We start from the raw sequence: 5,920 nt of genomic DNA, 5'->3' as shown, positions 1-5,920 counted from the left end.
GGAGCAGGTGACACAGGAGCTCATCCAAGTGTGTTTGGGATGTCTGCAGAGAGGGAGACTCCAGAGCCTCCCCCGTTCCAGTGCTCTGCCACCTCCATGGAGAAAGTTCTTCCTCAAGTTGAGGTGGCCCTTGTGGTGTTTTAGTTTGTGCTTGTCCTGTCCCTGGGCACCACTGGGCAGAGTCTGGCACCACCCTGGCACCCCTTGGGAGATATTTCTATGGATTGATGAGATCTCCTCTCAGCCTTCTCCGCTCCAGACTAACCAGGCTCGGCTCCCGCAGTCTCTCTTCATCAGAGAGATGCTCCACACCCCAAATCATCTCGCCCCTGCAGACAAAGGCCCCTTATTCCCTCTCCCCGGGAATCGGCGGCCCCGATGCCGCTAGAGGGAAGCAGCGCTCTCCCTTCGGAGAAAAAGGGAAAAAAGAGAGGGAAGGAAAAAAGCCACCAACCCTCTGCCCGGAGAGCGTTTCCCTCGGATGCGACACCGCCGGGCACAGGGGACTTTGTTACCCACCCCGGCAGCATTTTGGGATGACAACAGAGCTGAACCCCCTCCTTTAGGGCCCAGAGGATCCCAGGAATTGTCAGGGATTCTCACCCTGTCCCTCCTGTGAGCTCAGAGAGTCCTTCCCCCCACTCTGCTCCGTGGGGCGAGGCTGAGGCTCAGCATTCCAGGGCCGGAGGCTCCCGTGCTGCCCTGGCAGTGGGGTGATGGGGGGGGACCCCAAAAGCGAGGGCAGGTCCCTGCTGATGCCCCCCGTGCCTCCAACCCCGGGGTGGCCGCGCTGGAGCAGCTCCTGCCCGGGAATGTCACCCCCTCCCGGGTCCCCTCTGGCACTTGGGGGTCCCCCCGGGTCCCCAGCCCAGCTGTGCAGACAGATGTGCACTGGAAGCCCCGGCCTGTGTGTTTTGCAACCCTCCTTGTGAGGCCCCCAAAACTCTTCTGTGCCGCTGGGAAGCGGCTGCTGAGGAGGATGGGGCTGAGGGGAAGGGGTTGGGATGTGGCTGGAGCTGCCAGGGACCCCCCAAAGCCCAGCTGGAATGGGGGGACCCCAGGGAGCCACGGCCCAGCCCTAAGAGCTGCCCTGAGCAGATCCTGACCCTGCTTGGGATCATCACTCCAACACCCCAAGAGGTTTGGGAACCAAATCCTGGAGACCCTGGGAGGTGGGAAGGGTGCAGCTGGATTTTGGGTGCTCCCACACCCACGTGCCTCCCTCCAGGGACACCCCAGGGAGCATCCAGCTCTGCCCCGGCCCAGCTGGCAGGACCAGCCCCCACATCCCACCCCATCCCAGCGGATCCCCTCCAGGGCTTCTCCCCCTGGGATGACTTTGCCCCGGGAGGTTTTTATCTCCTTGCCTCTGATCCAATAAAAACATCCTAATTGGTGACAAAGCCACAGCCACGGACGCCCAGGGATTTATTCCCTTTCTGGCACCCAACTCAGCTGTTAAATTTGGGATTTAGGGAGCTGGGGGACAGGGATTTGCCCGGCACCACCCTGTGCTTCTGCATCTCCCTCGCTGCCAGGTCTGTGCAGCCCCTTCCCTTCCCCTTTCCATGGAAAATGAGAGGTTCCCATTCATGCAGAACAGGGAAAAAGGCTCGTGGCAATGGGGATTTTTGGTCCAGGGCCCAGGTTTTGGGATGGGAGCTGTGGGAGCCGCCGGGTCGGAGCCGGTGACACCCTCACCAGGGAGCGGGAGGAAAATGGGGCCTTTGTGCTGGGAATGTCTGGAGGGTGATTCAGCCCCGGGTGACGCCGCTGACACGGGCTGGGGGGGCCTGGGGGGGTCCCACTGTGGCCCCCCGACATCCAGAGAGCCCATCCCGGGCCCTGTGGGCTGGGGGATGTGGCACAAGGGCTCGTGACCTGTGGGCTTTGGGATGGAGACGAGGGGCTGGGGCAGCCAGGAGTGTCCTGGGCCCTTGGGAAGGGGCTGAGGGGGGCCATGGAGGGGCACCCCAAAACAGGGCTGGGCTGGGACCCCACTGTCAGTGAAGGTGGACCCCAAAACAGGGCTGAGACCCCACTCCTGGTTATGGCAGGGACTGAATCCTGAAACAGTGCTGGGACCCCCTGTCAGTGATGGCTGTGGAGCTGCACCCCAAAATAGCACTGGGACCCCATTTTTGGTGACAGCAGTGAAGGTGACCCCCAAACCAGGGCTGGGACCCCACTGGTGGCAGTGGCAGGAGCTGCAGCCCTCCCTTGCCTCTCTCCCCGAGGCTGCCCCCCGTTTTGGGGGGACGTTTTGGGGGACATTCCTGCCCCGGGCCCAGGAACTGCAGCAAGAAGCGGCTCATTGTGCTCGGCCAGCCCTGCCCGGCCGAACAAAAACCCTCCTCTTCTCCCTCCCTCGGCCCCGCCAGCGCTGCCCCCGGACAATCCCCGGCCCCGAATCGCCAAGTGCGGAGCATCCAAGCCCGGCCCCGGCGCTGGAAAGGAGGTTTTTCCAACCCAAAAAGCCGCGCGGTGCGTTCCCCGTTCCCACCCAGCCGGCCCTGCCCGGGGGTCTCGGCCCTGCCCCCGGCCCCAAACCCGGTTAAGCCTCAACGAGCGTCCCAATTGAATTAGTTAAACTGCATTAGAGCCCTGCGAGGACACGGTTCAGAGTGGAAACGGCCCTAATGTGATTTCAGCCCAGTTCCCTGCCGCGATTTGCAAGTCAGAGAAATCGAATTAGGGGCTGTTTTCATTCTGAACTCTGTCCACACAGGCCAGTAATGCAGCTTAATTAATCTGCTTTAAAATTGAGCCTGTCTTTCATTCTGGCTTCACCTGACTCACCCCCGAGGAGCAAAAACCCACCGGCAAGGAGGGCTGGGACCTCTGGGTTTAGATTTGGGGATGGAAAGTCCTGGAGGGTCTAGAGAAAACCAGGATTATCCCTAATCCCATCAGGGAATAATCTGGGGTGGAGCCCCGAGCTGCAGCTCCGGCTCTGGGGCTCCTCAGTGCCCGCGGAGCTGGAATTGGAGCATCCCGGCTGCTTCCCGGCTGCTTCCCGGCGTTCCAGCGGCTCCGCGGGCTCCAGGGTGGGGGTTTCCCGCTTCTCCTCGGTGGTTATCACCCCTTAACAACGTTCTCTCCTCCGTGGAAGCGAGCGGGCAGCTGGAACCGGCTGCATTAAGGCCCGGGAAGGCTGGGAATTGTCATCCAGCAGCTCCAAGGAAACCCGGGCTGGGCCAGGGAAAACCTCAGCCCCCCCAAAACCCACTGCCCCTTTATGTCCCACGCACCCTCTGTCTGCTCCCCACCCTCCTCCCAGTTCCCTTTTTCCCATTTCCTTCCCAGTTCCCTTTTGCCCATCCCAAATTTGCAGAGGGAAGGGGCTGGGGGGGGGTCTGGGCATCAAAACACGACCCCCGGGGGGATCTGGGGACACCTCCAAGGGGGAGGGGGGTCTCTCCCACCCTCCCAACGCTCCTGTTTTCTCCGCACAGGTAAAACGGCATCGCCATAACGGGGCTGCAATTAAAAGGGAGTTAATGACTTAATGAATCATCACAAATTAACACGCGACCCGCTGACCCGCTCTGGTTGTGGCCACCGCCTTTGGAATTGCGGATCCTTTCATTTCCCTCCGGCAAATTGGCTGCTCATTTAGTGTCTGTAGGAGGGCGGTGGGGAGGAGAAAAGGGGGGTCTGCAGGGCAGGAAAAGCCCCGCCCGGAGGGGGTGACCCCCCCAAACCCCCCCTCCCCCCCGCGCTGACCCGCAGCCCGAGCCTCGGCACGGCCAGAAACTGCCCCGTCAGCTCCTCCTCGGCCGAGGATCTGCAGCGCTGCAGAAAATTCAGCCTTAAATTAATTTACGACAAATTAAATTACGATTTTTCGGGGCGCCGAGAGCTGAGCACGTGCCTGAGGTTTGCGCGCTGGTGAAGCATCTCCATCGCCCCCCGCCCGTCCCAGAACCCCCGCGAGCGGCCAGGGGGGCTGACGGGGCCGGACCGTCCCGCTCATTAACTCATTAACGCTCATTAACTGCCCCTCGTGGGCTCTCCCTGCCCCACGCCCCGGCCGTGCCCACCCAGGGACCCCCGTGGCTGAATTCTCTGCCGAGCCCCTCCTCACCCTCGGCTCTGGGGGGGTCCTGCCGTCCCCAAAATCGCACCCGGCCCACCCTGCCCTTCCCCGGGCGTTCTCCCGTTCCGGGCCCCCCTTCCCTCGGCGTTCGTGCCCCCCCCGAGGGCGGTGGGTGCTCCGGGGTGGGCGCTGAGCCGGGGATCGATGTCTCCATGTGCTGGTGACGTTGGATTCATGTCTGGCTGCTCCAGCCCCGCTCCCCCCGTGCCCGGGGGGCTCTAAAAGCATTTCCATGCGGGCGGCTGCGTTCCAGGAAGCTCTGGAAGGAGCCCAGCCTGTGCCGGAACGGTGGCACAGCCTGGAAAGGGGGGAATTCCCCCTGGAATGGTGGAGTTTGGGGGTCTGGGAAGCGCTGGGACCGCCCTGGAGCCGGGGGAGCTGCAGATTTCTGTGCCACTGCACTTGCTGGAAGGGCAGGAACAGCCTCTGCCTCGTTTGCAGGGGGCAAAAAAAGAGCAAAATTCTGGGGTGATGTGGCCGGGATTCCAGGGGAAGTCTTCGCTGCCGGGGTTCCCACAGAGGGGAAGAACCCTCCTGGGGTTTGGGTCTGGGGGGTGCACCAGCCGAGACCACCACAGCCCCCCAGCCCCGAGCTGGGATCAGCCCAGGGGGATGTTCCCGGCTCTGTGTGCGCTGCATCCCACTCCCAGGATATCCTGCCCGCTCCTGGGATAAATCCTGCCCACTCCCGGGATAAATCCTGCCCGCCCCTGGGATAAATCCTGCCCGCTCCCAGGATAAATCCTGCCCGCCCCTGGGATAAATCCTTCCCGCTCCCGGGATAAATCCTGCCTGCTCCCGGGATAAATCCTGCCTGCTCCTGGGATAAATCCTGCCTGCTCCCGGGATAAATCCTGCCCGACCCTGGGATAAATCCTGCCCTCTCCCGAGATAAATCCTGCCCGCTTCTGGGATAAATCCTGCCCGCTCCCGGGATAAATCCTGCCTACTCCCGGGATAAATCCTGCCCACTCCCAAGATAAATCCTGCCCTCTCCCGGCCCCGGACAATGGCACCTCAGTGTCCCCTCGCCGCCAGCAGCTGCCCCAGTGGCCACAGCCCGAGGCCCCGCGGCCCTTCCGCCCCCGGGGGGGCTCCGCTGTCCCCCCATCCCGCCGGGAACAGCCGGGAGCATCCCCGTTTCCAGGGGAACCGCGAGCGGGTCAGGGAGAGGTCTGGGATGTTTTAGCTTTCCTGTAAGGGCCGTAATTGCTCATTTATTTCGTGCAATTAGTCCCAGGTGCTCGTTCACGTCTGGGTGACCCCGGCGGGTCCCCCCCCCCCGCCCGTTCCAAGCCGTGGGATCGATATCGGCTCCTGGCGAGGCACCGAGTCCCCTCCGGGCGCTGGGCACGTTCCCATCCCTCGCCCTTGACCTTGGCCCTGCTCCTGTCCCTGCCCAGCTCGGCTCATCCCGAATATGGGGTGGGGTGGGGGCCCCCGAAATGCGGCCCCTCAGAGGAGCAGAACCATCCTCATCCCAAACCCAGGGACAGTCCAGGCTGAGCGATGCTATCCCTGGAAAAGCCTCCCCCCGCTTCCCAGGGTCTGGGAGGAGGCAGGAGAGGGGGCAGGGGAGGAGGCAGGAGCGCGGCCGAAGCCGGGGGGGGGAACAATCCAGGGCTTTGTGGGAAGGGACCGTCCCGAACGCCGGCGGGGTCAGGCCCTGCTGCCTTTTGTCCCCGGGCAGAGCCCTCGGGGGGGGGACACGGACTGAGGGTCCCTGCGCTGGGAACAGCGGCGGGAATCGGCAGCGGGAGGAGGGAACGGGGGGAGCAGGGACGGGGGGGAGGAGGGGGTGCAGGAATAGGGGGTCACAGG

This window comes from Lepidothrix coronata, unplaced genomic scaffold, assembly GCF_001604755.1.
Source record: "Lepidothrix coronata isolate B3197 unplaced genomic scaffold, Lepidothrix_coronata-1.0 Scaffold291, whole genome shotgun sequence".
NCBI lineage: Eukaryota > Metazoa > Chordata > Aves > Passeriformes > Pipridae > Lepidothrix > Lepidothrix coronata.
This window is presented reverse-complemented; position numbering follows the sequence as displayed.